This window comes from Meleagris gallopavo, chromosome 2 (genome assembly GCF_905368555.1).
Source record: "Meleagris gallopavo chromosome 2, MGAL_WU_HG_1.1, whole genome shotgun sequence".
Classification (NCBI taxonomy): domain Eukaryota; kingdom Metazoa; phylum Chordata; class Aves; order Galliformes; family Phasianidae; genus Meleagris; species Meleagris gallopavo.
In genome coordinates this window covers 20258357-20281968 of record NC_139405.1, presented here as the reverse complement: position 1 = coordinate 20281968, position 23612 = coordinate 20258357, and the positions used below count along the sequence as shown (strand labels likewise).

At 37.2% G+C, this 23612-nt stretch overlaps 1 protein-coding gene across 3 annotated transcripts in view; it reads left to right on the top strand.

Annotated features, from left to right (window-relative positions):
• KCNK2 (potassium two pore domain channel subfamily K member 2) overlaps window positions 1-23612 on the top strand; it is a 120318-nt gene that overhangs the window by 69688 nt on the left and 27018 nt on the right. The window lies entirely within an intron of this gene.

Genomic DNA, 23612 nt, shown 5'->3' with positions numbered 1-23612 from the left:
AAGATATTTGTACTTGGATAATTTTTTCCAGCAACCTGGAATGTTTTCAAAATTGATGTGATTTCGTTAAAACATGGCTTTGTCAAAATAATTTTTTCATTTTTACCTATAAATTTCCACCCATGCAGCACTGATGATTTTATTTTAGCGTCGCGTCTATTTCCTTGCAAAGCTAGGAGTTGTACCATTTTTACAGCTCAGTGTTCTTGCACATTCTTACCTCTTAATCTTCCTTTTCCTCAGAAATTGCAAACAAATTCCTGGCTACCTAGCTTTCAATCCCTTTTCTGTATCTTCAAGAATTTCCTAAAAACTACACTTAGCACAGTTCTGCTTTAGTCTTGCTATGAAGTGAAAATGTCAATTTGTCAGTTGTGACACAGTCTCCAGTTTACACTGCAAATGAGCACTGAAATTTTCACAGCTTACTCTGTTAAAGCTAGTGTGCTAATGGAACTGGATTTTGTTTTCTTTATTTAGATTTCTTATCACCAGCTGATCATTGTAGAGTTTTTGAGCCTCCCAATCATGTTCTTTTTAATTTCCAAGTTATAAAAGCTTGTTGCTATCAATAAAGGAAGGGCTGCCAGGAAGAACCACTGAATACAGTTATGCTCTTTGCACAATATTAGGATGAATGAAATTATTTCCTGCTTTCCTTTTTGTTTGTTTTTATAATTGCATCAGAAATGGTGCAACTAACCACAAGAACCTCAAATCCTGTACGCAAACAAGAACTACGGGATATTGGAAAATTCAGGAAAAAAAAAAAAACATTTTGGGCTTTGTTTCAACTGAACTAGAAGTCACAAAATTGGAACTGCTGAATGCGTAGTGGTTAGAGGCCAAAATAAAAGCACCTGTATGCTTTTATGTATGCAGTGTGTACATCCCAACAGGAGGAGCTGTTTGTAAATTCTGCTTTAAGTGCATTAAGCTGTTTACCACGATGTGCTACTTTGTTTACAGCTGTTTGCACTTACTCTTTAGTTGAGCTGCTAACCAAAACCAACTTTTGAAAAGGGAAGGGCAGCCATAGTCAATATCAGATCATTTATTTTTTTATTTATTTGTTGTGTGACCCAACAATATATTTTTAGCATGTTGGGCAGTAACCTCTATTGAAAGTTAAGCTGACCATTTCAGCTGGGATTCCTGCCTCCTAATCATTTTAGAAAGCAAGGCACTTATTTAGGTGCCTTTAGCAGAAGAGTTTTGGGTTCTGAAAGTTTGAATATTTCCCGCTGAGTGGCTTTGCAAACTGGCCAAAAGGTAGAAAGGTATAGTCTTTCATACTAGAAAAGGGCCTGCCCACTGTATTCCTTCATCTGGTGCTTGTTTGTTTTATCCTGTTGACCTGAATGTTGGTAGTAGTTGTTTTTCCTCCTGCAAACTAAGATCTGAAAAAGATTGGTTATGTTGTACAGAGGCTGTGTTTAATGCATAGATCCTGCACTCCCAATCCCCAGGTGTGCCTCTGGGTGCTCTGCCTGGCTGGCTTGGGGAAGTAATGAGTGCTCACAGAGAACAGCTGGGGCTTGGTATTCCTTTGCTGAACTTTCTGTAGAACTAGCACCCAACAAAAATGGCTCAGTTGGTCAGGGTAGGCTTTCTCTTCACTCAGTTGCATACTTGTGAGCTGGGCTGGAGCATTCCAATCACTGTTGCCTACATTCTGAGCCAGCTTTCAGTAGGTGTGCTTGCCATATGCACCATCGAGGAGATGTATTTGTAGGCTGCATCTAGATTGGGAAGATGGCTTTGGTGTGAAAATATCTAAAACGCTGTTGAAGGAACTGGCAAACAAGCAAGGATATTGAGTTAGTGTGTTTTATAGACACCTTATTAATCTGGAAGTGAGGATTGCCATGGACTTGAGACTGTTTAAGTTCAATTTGATTACATTCCTCCTCGTGTAAAACATGTTTTTTTGTGTTACTTTTAATTTTAGCAATGTATATGGAGAAGCACAGGACAGAGAACGTGCTTCTATGAAGTTACGAAGTGATTTTCAGTTCTATTTAAAACAAAAAATAAAAAAAAATACATACTGTGTCTGTAGTGGAAAAGCTGAGTCACAGCCTGAAGCAATCATTGAGCACCTGGTAGGAAAGCAGGGCCAACCCAGGGAAGCTCAGGTGCATGCAATGTACCTGAGTGATTGCACCTGGTGGAGCCAGGATCCACCCCTTCTCAGACCTCATTTAAGGGTTGGTAGTGGACGTAAGGGTATCTTGCTGGAGATCTCTGTGTACCTGAGGTTTTCTGAAAGTAAGCAGCTTTTTTTCTTTATTCCTGTGCTCACGTACTTGAGTAAATCCTCATTTGCTGTAGTGTAGGACCTTGCTACTCTGCTGTCACTGCTGCACTTTGCATCATGTTACAGTGTATTAGGCATCTAATCCATGTAACCTTATATGAAGAAGTAATTCTTCTGGGTTTATGGGTTATGTTTCAATGATATTTTGAAGGTATTTACTTTTTTTTCTAAGTATATGGAAGGGAATTTGTACTGACAGCATAGAAGGACTTAAAGGTTTCTTGAAGTTAGCAGTTGGTAATATAACATCTGATGTGTTGTGCTACTGGCACAACAGGGAGTAAAACAGCATTAAAGCTGTGCTTTAATATTACTAGTGCTTCATAAATATATGTATATATTATATACACTGAGAAATTTCTACATGTTATAGACTTCTCCTATTTTCAGTGTCTTGGTTCCATTACAACAATAACAGAAAGCCACCAAAAAAAAAAACAAAAACAAAAAACCATGAAAAACTGAAAGGGAAACTGGATAAGAATGTCATCTTTTTTGCAACATCTGTATCAATCAGTGGAACTGTAAGCAAAGCGCAACGGGTGCTGCTGCAGGCTTGACTTGCTTGCATCTCAGTTTGGGTCAGATGTCCCTATTTTTCATTAGTACCTTTTTATGTTCACAGTAATGTAGATATAATCTACGTGTGTAGCTTTTCAGATAAAGAGAATAAAATGTTTTAAAAACTGATTTAAACTCCTAATGCAAGTACAGTTACGTGAAAATTCTCATGTTTTTAAATCATTCTGATGACTTAAAAAAAAAAAAAAAATTATTTAAGAATTAGATGGTGAATAGTGCAGATGAGTTCTGTGTTTGTTCATCAGTACCCTTTCCCAGTCACACTGATTTTGACAAATGAATCCTTCAGTGCTTTTCCAGGTGTGGATAAAATGAGCTGTAACTAAGAGAAAGATAACTATCTGCTGCATGTAAACTAATGATCAGTAAATATGTGGGGTAGTAGAACTATTAGCCCATAAAATGTATGATAAGTAGTGTTTTGTCTTTGAGATGTTCTTCTGTGAGAACGTCTTGTAAAATTTTAGTCTGGAGTTGCCCAAGAGAGTGATGAACAATGTAATTTTCTTTTAGTTAACTGACATTCTGAAAGTCACTCTGTTCTAGCTGAAGCTGTCTGATTGGGGCGTTTTTGTTTTTCTCTTTATTTATTTATTTATTTAGTTTGTAGGAGAAGCAGTGAGCAGTATCATTTGATTGTTAGCTTTGGCTTTTTGGTTTTGCGAGGGGAAATCTGCAGGCAGTTTCACCATTGTGGCTTCATTAGAGATGTGCTTTTCTACCCTGTTCTGCGCGTGTGGGATTCTGATGTTTTTCTTGCTGGACTGGTAACCAGGGTTATGAGATTACTGTGTATAGACATCTTTATGTTCCGTACAAGCTGTGTGAATTTGAGCTTCACTTGGTGGACAGGAATTTGATGGTAATTGTGGTCCCAGTGAGGATGTCACCTGCAGCTATCCTTACTCAAAACCACCTGAAATGGGTAATTCACTGTGTGCAGGTACTCTGCATGGAAGTATCAGTTTAATATTTAGTTGAGTAGATGGGAACTATCAAGGAATGTGAGTAGGAAAAACCTTTGATGCATTTTATAAAATACTTTAATTCTCAAGATTAGAATTCTAATTCTAAAACTGTTTTATTCCTTTAAGCTTTAAATGAAGCTCTTTTTTCTTTTCCACAGAATATGATATTCTTTTCTGTAAAATGTGTGTTTTTTAAGTTCTAACATCCAGTGTTCAAGCTAGATTTGTTTAAGGGTATTGTTATTTGAAAACATTAGTGGTGTTTCTTATCTCCCAGAATATCATGAGGTTGCCTCAAATTGTAAGAAAAGAATTGTAAGAAAAGGGAGGAGTTACGTATGTCACTTTTGGGTCCTTTCTGTTTTCTGATGGCTGGACTCCAACTGTAACTACTGAATAATTTACTGCTGTCATCACCTCTTGCTACAGAGGTTTTCTTAAATCTCTTTTACTTTCTCCTGGCATGTAATCTGAATTAAATACTTATCAGGAATGGCTCAGTGAAGCTTGCTGGGCTGACAAACTCTTTTCTGTAAGGTTGTACAACTTATTTTAGTCCACAGAAGCTTGCTTTTGGTTAAAAAATTTATTTTGTATCTTAGTATTTTGTTAACCCTTAAGAAGTTTCCCTATATGAAGTGACTGCAGGGCAGGGGGAAGTTTTCTCTTTTTACCTATGGTTGCTGCTGCTTCTTGTCCAATTTTAGACTATTTTAGTTAAATAGTTATTTCTTTTCTTCTTAAACTTGTAATGCTAGCCATAGTGAGAATGATTTATTATCCTGCAAATTTTCCATCCTTCATTCTTAAATTATGTAATTGGGTGATGTGTTGGTCATGACTATCTGTGTTCTTTGGGTAGTATGGCGCAAAAGCAGCTATGGAGGAAAACATGGATGGACAACCTCAGTTCACATGCCTTTGAGGCTTTTTGCTGTGTGCTGCATCACAGCAAACAAATGATTGAGGAACCAGCGTGGTGCTCGCGATGCGTTGTTTGAATCCCTTGACTGCTCTCCTCCTTTGTCTGTCTTGCTGATTTAGACCACAAGCTCTGTGCAGCTATAGTACCAGCATGAGCAAGTATTCCAATTGTCCGTATTGATCACTTTAACTGATGACACATTAGATGATACCACACAGTATGTAGCTATAATTGCTAAGTTTAGTTACGGAACTAAGAAAAATTCCTTCATCAAGGATTCGTATGATTGTATAGACTTTAATCTAATTCCACATGATAGTTGAATAATAGTTTAAAAAACAGCCTAGTTTAAGAAGACTGAAATCTGTTTTTCAATATAATGGTGGATCTTTTAATATTGCTTGATAATTTTGTACTTAAATAAGAGCAGGTGAAATCAGAAGCTATTAGAGCCTATGACTCTGCTTTTTAAGTAAGTAACATTTCCAAGGTATTTAAGGTATTCCCTCTAGGAAACAACATCTATGATTCTAATAGCTTAAAAAGGTCTTTGATTACATACCACTAGCACCCACTCTAAAATTGCACCAATTTGACCTGCTGGCACTCTGAGTCTAATTTTAGATTTGCTTTTTGAAATCTGCCAGTGTCATCAGTAGGTTAAGCCCTTTCTACTCTTGAAATGGATCTGAAGATGCTAATTCATGCATGGCAGTGCTCCTGTGGGAGGCAAAGAAACTTCTGCTCTCTGGCTCGCTCTGTTCTTTTCCTCACAAGAAAGAATGGTGAATGTGAAAGGGTATAAATTAGAGGGTGTAAACCTTGCTCCACATTTGGACTCTGCAATTGGAAAGTGTAATTTCTTCAGCCTGAGGAAGGAGAACCTCTCCGACCATGTATCTGTATGCTCTCTGGTTGAGCACTGGCTGCAGAAAATGTGATTACTAGATCAAGAGTCATTATCTGATTCATTGCTCCATTATACACCATCATGACTGAGGATTTTTTAATTTTTTGATATCTCTTTATGGAATTTATTGATATTCAACAGAGCCCCAAAGTGATATTTTCTTATATGACACACACAAAAAAAAAAAACTGGTTTTGCAATTTTTCTGAAATGCTGTATTTTTCTGTGAGGTGATCTCTCTTCACACAGATAATCTGCAAATCTATAAATTCGCAATGGCTTATGACAGATTCTTATTAATATATTGTTCATCCTTGTAAATAGCTTTTAAGCCTGCACTTGCAACTGTTGCTGGCAAAATAATTACCCTGAACTTTGCTGAACATCTGAGTGCTGATTAGTAATTGCTCTTGAATTGTTCAGATTTTTTTAATCTATAAATATGAAATACAGATTAGATATTTAGCTAAACTGATAGTCCCTTTTGTCCACTGTAAGTCTGAAGATTCGAAGAAGTCAATATTCTATACTCTTCATTTTTAATCCTGCAGCCTTGAAAATACGCTTTTCTAAGGATTGGATGAAAGGAGCAGTAGCCAGCATGATTCTACTGTAGTAAACGAAGAAAGGAATTGATATCATCAGAAATGCAAACACTTTAATTGAGCAATTGCTACTGGGAGGGTGGTAATATCAAAATACAGTGGAGATGCTGAAATGAAAGGGTTAAAGATATGTAAGTACTACAGAAGCTGTGGTGTTAGCAGTAGTGTTTTTCTTAGGTCTGGCAGAAAGAAGGGGAAAAAACATCTGCCTCCTTCTACTAAAGCAGCTGATTTTGAGCTAGCACATGGGGCATGATACCAACATTTTTCTTGCTTTTTATTTTTGTAGATGTATTGCAGGAGCAACGAACATTTGCATGGACAGATTCATTACTTGAATGTGAGAGGCTGAATTTTGTGTTGAAGGGTACAGTACAAATTTGGGATTTTGTGCAGTATATTTCATTGGTATGAAAGAACATGACTGTGTTGCAGAGTAAGGATTGTGCTTCATTTGAAGGGCGAAGCTGCAGGAACTGCAGTTGGCAGATGAATCAAACTCTAAAATACTAGAGATCACAATAGGAAAAATAATTTCGAGTTCTAGGTTAGGCTTTCTGTTTCATGATGATGATTAGAACTAAGTAATGAACCAATTACTTTTCTATAGAAAGAGAGAACATTTGTAGGGAATAGGCACCTTACTAGAGTATAGTAAAAAAACAGCTGGAAGAACAGAAAGTTTTTTGGGCATAGCCGAGGAAGGCCTCATTTAGCATAAATATTTTTCTCATTGTGGCAAATATTCCACTAACAGGCATTACCTTTTTTTTTAAATCACAATATCTCACTATGTTCTTCCATTTTTCTGACTATGGAAGTGCTATTATTAGCCTTTCTAGGACATGTTTGTACCATGCTGGAAATACTCAAGCACATATCCCCACTTTTATAGTAAAACACTTAAAATGTTTATTGTTCCTGCTTAATTTTAAAATTGAGATTTTCATAACGATATGCTGCTGAATCATCATGCAAATATCAAGTATGACACTGACAGTGGAGTTGTAGGCACCCATCTATGCTCCTCATTTCTCTCTTTTTTTCTAATCTTTAACTACATTTCATATTTGGATATTTAGAGCATCTCAACCTTAGTGATTGTCCAATATTTCTCTGAGCGGTAATTTATAGGGACTAATTTGATAGAATTGTTCTTTCCATAATCAAGAGATCAAGTTCAGAAAAAGTAAATTTAGAGAGATGATTCATAGAAGATAATGAAGCATTCAATATTGTTTGTCAATCAAGACAAATCACATTGCATCAGCTTCCACAGTAGAGACATCCTGTCTGCAGGCTCTGGTTAGCTAAGAAAGCCTTGTCCTGTACTCTGTCTAGCAGAGAAAGAAACGAAATGTCTTTCCCTATAACTATCTGTAAAATGGATCAGCAATGGGAAAATACCCATGTTTAGATCTCATCAAGAAGTTTATCATCTGATTTTTATTTATTTATTTTTTTTTTTTGAGATGAACCATCTGAATGTTTGGGTAGCATTAGTCTTGCTCTTTTTGAACTCTGCGTTTGATGGAAGTGTGTGCATATGTGCGTGTGACACATAATCAGAGAATGGCCAGGGTTGAAAGGAACCTCAAGGATCATGAATCTCCAACCCCCCTGCCACATGCAGGGCCACCAACCTCCACATTCAGTACTAGCCCAGGCTGCCCAGGGCCCCATCCAACCTGGCCTTGAACACCTTCAGGGACGGGGCATCCACCACCTCTCTGGGCAGCCTGTTCCAGCATCTCACCACTCCCTCTGTAAAGAATTTCCCCCGACATCCAACCTAAATCTCCCCTCCCTCAACTTAAAACCATTTCCCATCATCCATCATGAAAGCAGCCTGACAGCCTTGGGCATGTGTAAGTTCCCTTCTAGCCAGGATGCATGCAGCAGTAGGCTGCGTGCCTTTGCTGAGGATTCATGCTGTGATGAGTTTCAGAAGAGCAACAGATGGAGGCACTCAGGGTCATGTTGGATTGGCACCCTGGGCAGCCTGAGCTGGTGGGGGGCAGAGCTGCCCTCGGCAGTGGGGTGGAACTGAGTGGGCTTTTAAAGTCCCTTCCAACCCAAACCATTTTGTAATTCTACATCATTACAGCTTGCCACTGGCTGGCCATTCGCTCCTGCAATTGTAAGATGGCTTGTGTGCTGGGTGTAAAGGTAGAACTACATTATTGTCATCCCGACACACATTCAGGAAGTTCAGAGTTTTTCAAAACAGAAAATTGTGATCTACTTAATGCACATCTCTATACAGCTGGGATATAGGAATGATGAATTGAAAGTTGTCACAAGATGTGAAAGCTTACCAGATGCTTGTTAGAACAGCATGTTGTTAAGTAGTCACGCAGAGACAGAATGAAAACTGCAACAGCAGTCCTCCATGAAAATGCTCCCACAGATATTTTTATTAACTGGTGGAAAAAAAAAAAAAAGATGGAAAAGCAGCTGGGATGGTGAATACTTGATTGATGAAGATACAGAATACTGCAAAGCATGCTTCAGCTCTGAGGAGCTGGAGTTATGCCTGTCTCTGGCATGTGGCTTTTGGAGAATTTGCAAAGAGGAGATACCTACTACAAGCATCAAGCTGGAATGTTCTCTCTGAGCTGTCTGGAAGCTCAGTGGGCGTTCTTCATCCTGTTCTGGTTGTTCTCTTAAGCTTGCTCTCTCGGATGGAATCTTATCCAGCCGTGAACTTTTAAAAATAATAAATTTGTGAAAGATATGTTTAAAACATTGGGTACTGAGTCTAGAAACATCTGTGCTTCTGACTTCGAGTGTGAGAAGCTTCTGTGTGACCTACTGTTGTGGTGGAGTGATGATTCTGAGGGCAGAAGATGATGTGCTTGTTTTGACCAGTGGATTTAGTGCTTCCTAGCTCAGATTTTTTCACTCTTCTATTTCTTTTTTTTTTTTTATGTGATAGTGGTGTGTACTTTATGTACTCGTGATATTTTGTGTTTTCTGTGGAGTGTTCCTTGTTAATACAAATCTAAATACATTAGAAAAAATAATATTAAAAAAAATCACTTTCGAACTGGCTCTATTGTAAAGAGAGTTTTACTGAAGCAACCACTGTGTTACACAGCTTTACAGTCCAGTACTTCTCCAGAACAGCGCCATTCTAGTTTTCTCATTTAAGTATTAAGTGAGTATATCTTGATACTGCTTCAGTGCTCTCTGCTCTTCATTGTCCTTTTATGTACCTGACAAAATTCTACTTTTTTAATGGAAATAATGTTTCTATTGACTTAGTGTCTTTCAGAGCATGCAGGTTCAACAGTCAGCTACTACTGATGGTTCAGTTGCAACCCAAACCTATTATATTTTAGATGCCTTCCACCAAATCCAATGACTTGGATAGATGCATAGTTGCTGCCTTGAGACCTCTGTGGTACTTTGAGTGCTGCACATGCTGCCTCAGCTAAAAATGTAGGAAGTCCAACCTGTTAAGGTTCTTCTCCACTGAGAGGTTTCAGGCCTATTGCTTCAACAGTGAAATGGTTTAATTCCTGTTGTTATGTTGTTACAGGTGTTCCTATAACATATCTCAGCTTGCTCAGCGATACTAGGATTTAAAATAACCTCACAGGAATACCAAAAGATCTCCAGAAATATATGCCTTGTGTGTTTAAAATAAAATAAAAAAGAAAAAAAGAAAACTACTTTCTGATGTTTGGCTACAATACCATGGATCAGTCATTTGCTAGGGAGAACTGTATAAGAAAACTGCATACAGTACATACAGTAAACATTAATGAATCTACATTTTGTGAGGCTTGCAAGTTTGTTGTGCTTCTCCAAAGGGGAGGAATAGAGTGTGGAAGCACATGAAAGAAAGCTTGCTTAGTAACCTCAGGTGAAAAACTTACGCCTTTATTCCTCCTGCTTTGGAATTCCTTTCTCATTCCAGCCTTCTCAGTCAAGAATTCCTGTGGCACTTGGCTGGAAGATTCATTATTCCTCTTTAGTGTTGGGTGATAACTAAGGACAGGAGGGTGATGGTAGATGAAGCCAGAAACAATGATGTTTCTGGTAAAATCAGATGAAGGCAAGTGACTGAAGCTTGTCCTTTGTGCCTACCTAAAAATGCTTTGGAAAAAAGTGGCCTCTCTAAAGAAGAGGAGTGGAGTTAGCAGTGTGTCTAGTTTTCTTTTTACAGCATGAATAATGTGGAGGAATTTTAAATACCTGAATTTGTTTATAAGAGCTCCTAGGAAATTATCTGTGTTGTCATATTTTTAATTAAGTTTATTACAGAACTTCCAAAGACCAGAGTATATATCCAATTTGGAGCTCTATTTATATATATTTTTTTCATGTTAAGCTAAAGAATTTTGCAGTTTTTTTTAATTTCGCAAATCTGCTTGGGAGTGGTGGGGGGTTAAAAGGAGGGAGATGGTAAAAAAAAAAAAAAAAAAAAAAAAAAGGAACAGCCATTTCAAGGAATGTGCAACTTTTTTTTCCAATCCTAAAAATTTGATTTGGACACTTACAGGTCAGCCCGTGTCCTAAGATACTGATGCCCAATAAGAATAAATATCTCGTTTATTCATTGCTTAAATATTTCAGTATGCAAGGAGAAGATGATTGGAGAAAACTTCTGGTCCTGAAGATATTTGTATGTGGAGTTCATCAGTCATCTGTATTTCCTAGCTTAAACTGCTCAATTGAATTTTCAAGGTTCTGGATTCTCGATTCATTGAAACTGACGTAAGAAGGCTGAAGGAAATGCTGGTTGTGCACTAATAAACATTTAGAACTCTGTAGTGTTTATCAGTGGTTATGAGTACAGGGCTGTATGACATAGCTGAGGCACCAATGTGGTTTTTCAGCTGAAGAGAGGATGCACAGAAAAACCCCATGCCAGCATCTGTTAAGCACAGATTGTATTTCTCCACCATAGACATCAGATTTATAATTTTGCAGCTCTTCTGATAGATGAAAATAAGCATCTAGAGGCTACTGTTCAGGAGGCAAGAAGTAGTATTGAGTGGCTTAGTCATATGCAATAGATAATTATTTTTTTTTAAATGAGCTGAGAAAGAGACAGTTATTTTGTCTATAATACTAAACACAGTTATCTCCAGTTCACAAAATGCTTTGTTGGGTTGGGAGTTGGATTGGTATTATCTATTTAGTAATTCTGTGGATCAGTGCAACTTGCTAAGTGCGTAGTTAGAATTGCCCATATTTTTTTTCCTTTGTGTGTGTCAGTGCATGCATCTGAAAATTTGCTCGTCTCATGGAAAATAATTCACCTTTAAAATTTTCTCAAAGAAAATTGTGACAGTATTCTTGTACTTACGGTTATTCTCATGATTTGAAATTTTCAATTGGGAAAAATCTTGATATGAGGAAGGTGATTCGTATGCTCCATGAGAAGCATTATATGATATCCATGTACCTGAGTGTCTCATAATGGAGGTAACTGTGTTTTGGAGCTCTACTTGCAGATTTTCTATCCAGTATGTGGGGTTATTGGCCAGTATTATCTACCCATGATGAGAATTCTGCCTTCTATAACTTGATTCAAGTTTTTCAGTTCTGGATGTATGAGTCTGTCTCTCTGAGTGCAGGGTCATTATTTCATCTGTTTATTCATCTTTGTGTTTTGCCCAATATATGTGGATTCTATGTTCCGTATTGTCCATGTGCTTATTTTGCCCATTATATGTAGAAAACAGAAGTGTTCACAGTTTAGCCTTAACGTATTTTTGGAAAGGTGTTTCTTCTTCAAATAAACACACCAGCATGCAAGTAACAGTTGTTATATTTCTCAAACACTTTGATTTAGTATGATCATCTGGAGCAATTTTCTTGATGTGAAGATATATCTGTTGTGCCTAATTAATTGTTTTGTTGCTATATTATCTGAGTGTAGTAGATTACAAGGAAGGAATAGGCTGCTGTTATGTAAAATACTTATGAATTTCCTGTGTTTCTTTATCCTGTTTGCATGAGAGCCCCAATCTTATTTACTAGGTTGCTCTGAAAGTAATGCCTCCTATTTGATTTCCACGGAAACTGGAAAAAAAAAAAAAAAAAAAAGCAAATGATAGAGCAAATTCTCAGCTACAAAACACTGTTTTTCAGCAGTCACTGCCATTAGCTATGCATTTTCACCAGCAATGAGCAAGAGCCTGCATGCTGCACTTGTAAAAATTTGCATGGCTGACCGGATCATGGCTTATCTTTCACACCACCGTTGCCTCTGTTGAAATGCACCATCCACTGCCTCACTATGCTACAGCCACTATTTGATCTCCAGAAATGTTCAGTAAGTGTCAGTTAATGTCAGTGGGTGACATTTCTTCCACATAGAAGAAATTGCATATCTTTGCTTCATACACACTTCTATATCAGAAGCTACTTAGAATGCATGTAGTGCTCCAGTATTTAGCTGTGAAATAACATAAATTGCCAACAGTTCTATCTGAAAGAGCTGTGAGTTCCATTCATTGGTTTATCACTCTTGCTATGTGAGCAGTGGCAATATATTTTCTCTTATGCTCAGAATGCTGATTTCAGGAATTATAGTATGGAGAATCCTTAAGTCCCAAAGCTTCATCCTTTGGGTTGGAGCTGATGTCTGTTTTCACAGAGAAACAAAAGCTACTAATCTTGTGGTCTTTTTTGGGTGGAATGACTTCTCACTCTAACGCTTGGGATACAGTGGAATTTTCATTATTGGGAATTTAAGAGTTCAAAACTGCTTTTATGTATCTGTGTTGATATGCAGAACGATAAAATACCATTTATGTATGTGATCACTTAGGAAAGAAAGGAATCACAAGGCATACAGTAATGAATCCCACTGAGTCTTTAGTGATAAAAATAGATGTATCAAAATTTAGCTTTCATCTGTTCTTGATCTGTGTGTAAACATGAAGAATTCATTTGATGACTCTTCTCTGAAGAGTCACAAAGCTATGCTGAAAAAATAAAGTGACATTAAGCAGTTTGTCTTCTGTTTTTGTGTCTGTAGATGAAACTGAAACAGTAAACTTGTACGGATTTTTTTTTTTTTTTTTTTTTCAAACAAGTGTTTCTGATCCCAGGAAAGATGTGTTGGTTAGAGCAAGACCATGCTTAGACTTCAGTTAATGATAATTAACTTTGTTGCAAGTAATAAGTTTGTTACAATTGAAGAATTATGGTGCTCACTTGAATGAATAGTGTGCAGTGGAATCAAGTAATTGTAGTAGAAACAAATGAGTTTAGGCTTTATAGGTGGGATTTTTGTTAGACACTTTCACTTTTTTTCCCAGTTAGGTTCTGCTCTGCTTCCTTTAGAAAATAAGATCCTGCTTGCTAAAGCAACTGCAGTTATATGAGTAGCAACCTTTTCAGTGGTGCTTCCTTACGAATTAAATAGGAGACAGTGTCATTTGCTTACATATTTGGAAACTGGCTATCTAATTTTCTTGCTCAAGCTGAATGAAAAGAAAGTACTATGATTCAGGAAAAGTGCATTTATTTATTTTTTGCATTGTTTTCCATTTGAAAGCTATTACATAGCTTTTGCAGACATATTTTATCAGCTGTACTATTTGCCAATAAATTTGAAGACATTGCCATGCAACATATTTCTCATTACAAACTCTTCAATATTGGTAGTTTGGACTATAGGTGTGTGATTCTTCAGAGTCATATATTCCTAAATGACTACAAAACCTTTTGGAAGAGATAGAAGAGTATTACAACTTATTTTTGTCTATTAACCTTGAAGCCTAATGTCTGAATTTTCACATCGTCCCATCAGGATGGCATGTGAGATAAGCACAAATGCTTGTTCAGGATGGAAATGCTTGCAAACAACAATAGTTCACTAAATAATAAGGAAAACAAAAAATATATATGTAAATGCCTTATGTGTCTTAAAGACCCAGAGACTGTACATGAACATTGTTGCAGAATAATTCTAGGGTGGGGAGTGAAGCAAAAAAAAAAAAAAAAAACAAAACCACAGAAAACACATTCATTTTCTGACAAATATTATTTTATATAAAAAAGGAGAAAATTTTGAGTGCTTCTTTATATAGGATTTTTTTCCTGAATATAATGAAGAAATTGAAATTCCATTTATATTTGCTATTTTGAACTGCAATGACTAATAATGGAATTTTCAACTAAAACATTGAAACATTTCCTTCAACTAAAGATGAGTCTAAGCTACTATTTGCTAATTTCTGTTAGTAATGGATTAGTGGGAACCTTCAGTGAAGCTAATTGTCACATTCTATTTTGCAGTGCCCTTCACAGTGCTTTAATAACAATAGAAAATATCAATCTGTTACCAGCAAAAAAAAAAAAAAAACAACTATTGAATATTACTTCTCTTACCTCTATTTTTACTTCTTAATTTTTAAGGTTTTATAAGGTCATAAGATATACTCCTAATGTAAGCATCCTTTTTTCATACCAGGAGTAGAGCTGTTTAAAAGTCTTTTAAGACTTATTGTCCTTAGATTGAAAGAAAGATATGTTGCTTTTACAAGATCTACTGACACTTAAGAAGAGATTGGGAGGGGGAGTGGAGGGAAGCAAATTGGTGCTTCTGTGTTCTAAAACTGGTGTATGGGTAAAAAGGTTTGTAAAGCAGGAACTAAGTCATAAAAAACCCCTCCTTTTTTAAACACCTTCAGTTTTTTGAGTAGATTTAGCTGGTGCAATTAACTCATAATCTATCTATCTAACTCATATGGCATTGCATCTAATTTCAGAAGGCAATACACATCCCATAATCCAAGCGAAAGTCAATTGAATTTGTTTATTGAGCTGGAAGGCTTAGTCTAAACTAAATGTTCATAATCTAGCCCAGGGTTCTGGAGGGAAGAGAAAAAGTAAAATAATAGTTGGGAAATATATTTACACATGGTTCATTTTTATGTGCATTTATTTTAATGTCTTTTTCTCCATTTTGAACTGAAATGAAGGATTATATAAAGTGTGAGGCCTTTACCTGAAAGCAGTATTCTGCTTCCTGATGTGCTCTGTTCCATTTTGAATTCTTTCCCTGTGTAGGATAAGTAGAGATTTCTGAAATATTGCCCTCATTTTCTTATGGAAATGTCACAACCTACCTATGCATGTAAAAGCAAGGTATGAGGGGAAGGATTGCTCGTGGTTTTTGTTACTGGCTGAAATTGCTGTCTATTGTAAGTAACACTGGTGTCTGTCAAAGGCAAGCTTGGCATGGAAACCCCCCAAAACCTTGCTGTACAATAGTGCAAACTTTGGAGTTTATTTTGCATTGCATCACTTTTTTTTTATCAGTTTATTTCGTATAAAACTGTCACTCTGAAATTATTTTTCTGTTGGAGACTTACAGTTAGAAGCACAGACTCTTATCGTGTATTTACTTACATTTGTTCTTTTCTACGTTTCTCCATCTTTGCACTTCTTTCTTTTCCAAAGAATGATGTGAGACTCCCCACTTTGCTAACTTAGCAAGTGGTTTGCCTGAAGGCAGAGTTGTGCTGGGCATTGGTAGGGTGCTGCTGAGCCACGCAATGCTCAGGTTCCTCCTTCTGCTGGAGCATTTGTTACAGGGGAAAAACACCCATACCTACATAGCTTAAGGCTTCTAAAAACTGCACACTATGGAAGCAGAAAAATCAAGCTTTACTCCTCTGAAGGATTTTAAGTACTTCTGCAGTCTTGTTATTGCACTTTGTTTAATTGTTAGGATAATGGCATTATAACAAAGTAGTTTTTTGATGTGCGGTGTGTAATTCTGGGCAACTAGAGAACCTGTGGCAGAATGATTTCCAGTGCCGATTTCTGCAACATCATGATACTGCTGGAAATCTGGTAAGAATTTCATTTGATAAAGTATACGTGTTTTTCCAGATTTGCAGATATAGGCGCTGACAGCATGTGTATGCTTTCAGGCATTTAAATGCTTATTGAATAGAGATAAAATTAAATGTATTCTTAAAGATAAGCATATGCTGACTTCGCTGAGTCAGGAATACAACCCATAAATATCATAAAGTCGGTGGAAGTTACTATATTTTTTTTTCTAAACGTGTTTTTTTTTTTTAATCTTGAAAATCCCTCCTTTCTGCTTGCTTTACTAAACTTAAGCAATGGTGCAGTTGGATAAATATGTGCAATGCAGTATGTTCCCCTTCATGGCGCGTCCCATCCACCCATGTCTTCCAGCCTGCTCAGTCTCCTCCAGAATTTCTCTGCCTAATTGTGATTCAGGGCAAAGGATCTGGATATATGGACTGTGTGTATGTAGTTTATCAGAAATGTAGAAGATGCCTTATCTTTCTTTTCTCTCAGAATTAAAGCTGCCAAGTATTTGTGTTTCTGAACACTGAACTGGTGAAACCCCCTTTAAGCTAAAAAGGGAGTCTGAAGAAAAGTTTAATGCTACAAAGACATTTCGAGCTTGTCTTATCTTTACTAGGTCAAATCATCACCCATTCGTAGTGGCCAGCTGCATCAGTTGAACAGAGTTGGAACTCAGAATCTGCTGAGCGTAGGACTGAAATTTTTAGTTCATCTTGAAGTTTGATTCACTGAAATCAGAGGGGATTGCGGAATATCTGTGATGAAAACTGATTGCACAGAGCCAGTTTCACCGGAGAAATTGGATACTCTCATTTGTGAATAGCAATGTTCCTAGATAAAAAGGGCGAGTGGTGGAGACTTTACATGTTTTAGCTCTTCATTTATTGCTGTTTGTCTGCTGTAGTCCTTAACTTGGTAAGGACTTGGTAATGCATTTGCAGTGCTACTTACAGTAAGCAACAAGGAAAGATACTGAAGAAGGTTATTTTAGACTTCCATTGGAGTCAGCACCAGAAACTTATTCTATTTATAAGCTTTTGCCAGTATGTTTAAAGTTCACTATTTTTTTTCATTGATCATCTGTGTCAGTGTATTATATTAATACATTGGTGATGTTTATGTATTTGGAGAAGAATGAGTGTTATGAGTTATAACTCACAGAGAAAGAGAACTAAAAAAGGGACAGAAGTCCCACCACTGGCAAGAAGCACTTCACCATGCAAAGTGACATCTGTGAATGAATGAGGTACACTGTACCAAGAGGGAGAGCTACCTGAAAGGATGTCTAAGCTTTTAAAGAATTTCCGACAATTGTTACTCAGTTTCTTCAGAAATTTTCTTTGCAACCGTATGTGGATTACTGAATATATCAGCAACTACTGCATTTGTACTGAGAAGTTCCTTGCAAGGCTCCTTCGCCTCTAGCACAGCACTTTTGGATTTGAAGGAAACTTACTTCCTATGAATACCTATAGCCCGTTCTTTTAAAAAGTTGTTGCTTTGATTTGATTATTGCTTCCAGGGAATGCAGATGAAAAGAAACTACTTAAAGGAGATTAGACTCTGTTTGTCAATTTCTGAGTATTACACATTTTATTAACATCATTCTAGGTTTTCCTGTTATTATCCATAGTTGAACAGGAGATGGTAATGCAGGCTTTTTTTAGGCTTGAACCAGAACACAAGAACCTTCTAAATGATATATTGACGTTGTAGTGACACAGAATTATAGATTAATACTAAAAGCCAGAATATGTAGGTTGGAATCCAGATAATACCGAAGGGAGTGCTTTGCTGACCACTGATATTAAATAAATAGCAGTACTGTGTGACAACAGCTTTCCTGAGTCATTCACTGAAGCTATTAAGAGAAATGGCTTTTAAGAGCCAGAGTGACCAGTACAGAAATTATGCCTAACTTGAGTAAGATGGATCTGCAGTTTCATAACTGACCACAGTTTGAAATGGATGTACTTGCACCTCTGTTACTGCATCAGACCCTTCCATGTTGGGATTAGATCAATTACAGGCACAAAAAATTCTCTTGGTCATTATTCAGCCTTCAAATTATCTTGCATTGTACTCTTGAATATATATGTATATGTGCATGCACATAAGCCTGTGCAGGAAGGAAAGGTTGTGGATGCAAGTATTCTCAATAGTTATCTGATTGGGCTTGAATAAATTTTTTGAAGGTTCTCAGATTTTAGGTGCCAAACTTCAGCTAGGTCAGGGTCAATGTAAAGTCATTGTGTAGTTCTTGGCCAAAGACTGAGTGTGAGTTAGGGATCTAAATACTACAGTTCTGGACTTCCCTGTGCTTCACTTACATGTTTATGAAAAGGGGAAATATCAATTTTTTTAGCTACTTAATAACGTTGGGAGGATAAACGCATGGAAGATCTGGAAGTGTCCTCATACTGAACTTAAGAAGGTCATAAAGAATGTGGCACATTATTTGTAAATCTGTATGGCATGATTGTACACTCATAAAGCATATTTTGGAGGGTAGGGCAGAGGTTGAAAGCAAAGAGTGTGGTGAGAAAGAGAATAGGTGATTAAAAAACAAACAAACAAATGCAGTAGTTACTGTGTAGTGAACATGAAGGTGTAAGTTTTAAATTTTCTGCATTATCTGCAGGGATTTTGACAGAGCCAGTGTGGGTACACACTCACAATCTTCTTGTTTGATCACGTCCAGACCAATTTCTACCAAAAGAAATCGCTATCTGTGAATAAGTGTGCATCTTTGCCTGGGCACTGGTGATGAGGCATATATTTTAATCTCTTGAGTCTAAATGGCACTCCAAAAGGGGGAAAAACCATCTCAGCTAGTAGAAATTTGATGAGATATCTTTCATACAGATTCCATCAGATAGCTCCTGAGGGCCCAGAAAGAGCATATTTTGATCCCTTAAAATCAATATGACATTCAGTATCAAAACACATGTTCTCCCTTTCCAAAGGGTAATCACTGTAATTGAGCCTGCAGTCAGGCTGGATGTGAACCTGCAGCAGTGTGGCCACCTGCTGCGTGACAGCCAAGTTGCTTGGATCTGACCACTTGGTTCCATAGCAGGAGCTCAGCATCTCCTCTGTGCAATTTATTAGCAGGTGCCCTGCTTTGCCTAAGAATTATCAGTAAAAATATGTAGGTTACTCCAAAAGTAATGCCTTCTGCTTATTTCTGTAGAAACTACAACAGATACTTCAAAAAGCACAATAAAACTGTTTAATAAGAGCAAGTTCTTGCGTACAAAGTGTTATTTTTAAAATTAGTCACCACTATTAGCTGATTGACACTGAGGAGCTGATTGAGATGCTCTGCGTTTTGTGATGTGACAGCTGTGTACGACCATCCAGAATATCTTGTCTTTCATGTCACCGTCCCCAGTGCTGCAAGGAACTACCTACTGCTTTACTGTGCTCATTTCCACTGTTGGGTCACCATAAACATTCAGCAAGTGTTGGTGAGTGTCAGTGGGTGTAGTTTTTTTTCCACGTGGAGGAATTCACTGATACAACTTTGCTTCATCTGTAGTTCATGTCAGACACCATTTTGTCAAACTATCCCACTGCTGCCATCTGTCCCATGTCAACAACACGTATTGGAACATTGCTGGGAAGGTTGAACCTCTATTGCTATACCATCAAAATCCACCTCTGACTTAGTGGGTTAACATAATAAAATTGGAGGCATAACTTTCAGAGCCACTATCGTGTATTTATCAGAAGTCTATTCTTTTAACACTGCATTCTGAAAGACGGAGGCTGCAGTGAACTACAGGGGAAAAAAAAAATTATCTACTTGAAACAGAAGATGTATTTTTTAAATCAATTTGCAATCTTCCTTTTTCTGAAGGTGTGAATGCAAAGATGTTCTTATTTCTAGACCTGAACAGAAGTGCGTCTTCTCAATTTTAAGAGAGAAACTATTGTGTCATAAGAAAAAATCTGGGATAGAAGTTTCAAGCACTCTTCTCAAAACCTGTAATGAATTTGTAGTTTGCATAATGCTACTAATTTCTACTTAATAGCTGATCTGTTCCAGTTGGAAATGTTAGACATCTTCATTTTCAAATATATAAAAAATGGGAAACTTTGTGGGGGAGGGATGAGGGGGAAGAGTAATTCCTATGAAAGTCTTGGTTTGGTTGGTTGGCTTAGCATACCTTTCCTTTGGGCTGTATAGCTGACTAAAGGATTTCCCAGAGCTATCTAAACTTGAATCTTGGAGGCTGTAAGAGTTGTGGTGCTGAAACCATGGGGTATGTTATTTTGGTGAGTGGAGCAGTTACTCATATGGCCATTGTAAATGCATTATATTCTTTATTCTGCAGGCTGCCTTTTAAAATGCAATTCTTGTCTACAACACTTGTCAGAGACAACATAATGCACAAATTCCATGCGTGTGAGAGGTGTGCTGGGCATTTAGCAGGATATGAAAGGGGTTTGGTGAGACTAGAAGGGTAGATCATGCCCCTGGTTGTGGAAGTGTGTCAGGGAAGGACAGCATGAAGACAGCACTGATGATACCTGAGGGAAGCTGACCCATTCTGCAAGGTGAAAATTGCTCTGCTTGCACAGGAGAGCTGCAGGGCCCATGGTTTCTTCTGGGCACCGGGCCTGAAGGGAAGCTTTCCTTCAGTTTTATTCAGCAGCAGAATTCTGCTGCCTTTCCTAAGGAAGAAATGATTCTTTCTTTCTTCTTCCTTCCTTTCCGGCAAAGCCCTCAGGAATTACAACAACAGTATGAAATATAAATATGCTTCCTTTCTCTTTACATAAATGATGGATTTGATTTCTGCTGGAGAAACTGGGAGAGTAGAATGTAAGGACAATTTGGGTAACTCAAGAAGTAGGCTGTGGTGTGTGGCAGCAGGCTGTTACGAAACATGTTGCTCCAAGAAGTATGATTAACATAATGGAAGCTCCTTGGTGTATCAGTTCATTGAAGCATGTCCTGTCATGACAACACTGTCGCTTGTACAGTGTGCAGCAAGCAGCTGGGTGGAGATAGGCTGTACCGCCTGTGGAGTGTTATTTTATCCAGTAATGTGTTAGTGAGGTTTGTTTTAAAAAAAAACTAATAATACAAGACCTTCTTAATGTTGTGTATGGAAGAAAAGTAACAGTTTGAAGGTACAAGTGGCCCATCCTTACCTCAAGCAAAGTATACCTGTGATTTAGAGCAAGAATACACAGAGCTGAACGTGAACTTCTTGTTCTCGTAGTGATTAGCAGCAGATGAGAAGTACGCTGTAGTGGTAATCATCTATTGTAATAGCTTTGGGATGCACAGAAAGTGCCAGTTTGCTTTATGAAGTAAAGCGAGAAAAATTGCCTGCTTGACTTGTGGTTGACTGGGCTGATATTTTGTCACCATTATGGTACCATTTTTGTGGAGCAAGTGAATAATAACGTTCTTACACCAAGAGAAGGGAGAGCTGTTTCCAGATCCGCCAGTACAAGTTTTATAAATCTGGTGTATCCAGACTCTGGTTCTGAATCGCGTTAAGACTCTGCAGGAATTACACTCTGGCAGCTATTCAAGCTCCTGTTGCTGCATAAACAGAGATATTTATGAAAACAGAGTAGTTTGGATCTGTTTGTCCCTTTTGGTTGGTGATGAGCTAATTTTATTTTAAAACTCAAGGGTCTTTCCTGCTTGCTGCATGAAGGCACAGAGTGAACTCGATGGAGCTGAAATTTCCTGAATTATAATAATCAGTAATTTTAGCCCTGGCTCTGGTTTAGAGAAGAATACTAGGTTGTTCTAAAGACACTCTGACTTTAGTCACCTAGAGTGAGTCAGGTTCTTGTCTTGATATTTCTGCAGGGAAAATTTATGAGTTCCAGGGCTTGTAGCTGATGATTCCTATTTCATATTGGTTTACATGGCTTAGTGGCATGGTGGTGATGGGTTGATGGTTGAACGATATGATCTTTGTGGTCTTTACAACTTTTATGATTGCATGAGTATATAATTTTGTCCTTTGTTTATTTTGGTAAAATTTTAATAAAAACCATTTATCCCCACTTTTTTAACCTAATTAAACTGATATCATTATAACATTGCATTTATTGTTATCACAATTAGCAGTTCTAAGCAGATACTAGGACAAAATATCTGGGAGTAAAATGTATTCCAGTCATGTTTTCTTTTTCTGTAACAAAGTTGAGTGAGGGGCAGTTCTGTCTCCTGTGTGCTGAGGAAGTTTTGACCCAGAACTTTTCTTTAGCCCACCTATGTGGGAACAGAACCAAAAATTAAGGTAATATAAATAAGTTTCTTGAAGGGAAATCCATTTTAAACCCATGTGCTCAAAATAGTTAAATAAAAATTCTGAGGAATTAGATATTCATTGAATGTGCTTTGCATTATGGAAGCTTACAGTTGGTGTGCATCAATAGTATGCTATTTTAAAAAGAAAATTGACACTGCAGGTTCTCAATAGAGCAGATAAAATCTGTAAAATCTGTCAGATTTTTCAAAGGAAAATTGGGTGTTCATTGAATGCTTTTAGTGTTTTTATGAAAAGTATATTTTATGCAAAATTTAATATTAAAGACAAAAACTGAGACATGGATGACTCAATTATGTGCTAAAATATTTTGCTTTTTATCTTTTGTACATTCTTTTCTACAAAAAAAAAAAAAGTAATTCCTTTAAAAGCTTTTGCTTAATTTATCCATAGAAAATAATCCTTTTTTTCCCTTCATGAGTTCTCCCTCTGCCCTCCTTCAAAGTACACACTGTTGTTCTGAACAGCGGAATAATTTCAAAACTCATGCTGTATTATTACTAATGCCTTACTGCTTCCCCAGAACATGAGTAGGAAAAAACAGCTTTGAATTGAAAACGAAGATGATGCTCCAGAAACAGTGCGACCTTGGACAAATCATTAAAGTGCCAATCTTGGGGGGATACATTTGAGGGCATGCCACATGTCTGAGCTCATTGTATTTTGGGTTCCTCAATTTACGTGGAACAGCAGCAATAGAGGCATCACAGACATAGGAAGGGTGTAATTTTTACGTGATCAATGAAGACAGAATCATTTCAGTTCTCAAATGGAGAGGATCCTGGAAAAACTGTTTCTCTAAGCTCTGTTTGCAACTATTTTAACCTGAGGCTTTAATAATGAGGACTCAAAGTAATTTCATTTAATTTAGAGATTTCTAATTCATTCATCCAAATGGTTTCTTTCAGGCTGCTTCACTTCGAGACACAGCATATTCTAAGGAAAACTGTGTTTTGTTTCAGAGCACTGCAGCCTTCAAATTACAAGTCCAGTTATGGGCATTTGCAGGAAACAGAGGCAAAGGCACATCTTAACCAAATGATGTTAACTGTATCTAGTAGATGTGGAAAGTTGTTGTAATTTATAAATATATATGTGTATATATAATGTGTGTGTGTGTATATATGATTTATTTTTCTGTTGAGATTTTGTTTCTCTGTAGTATGTAGAGAATATTA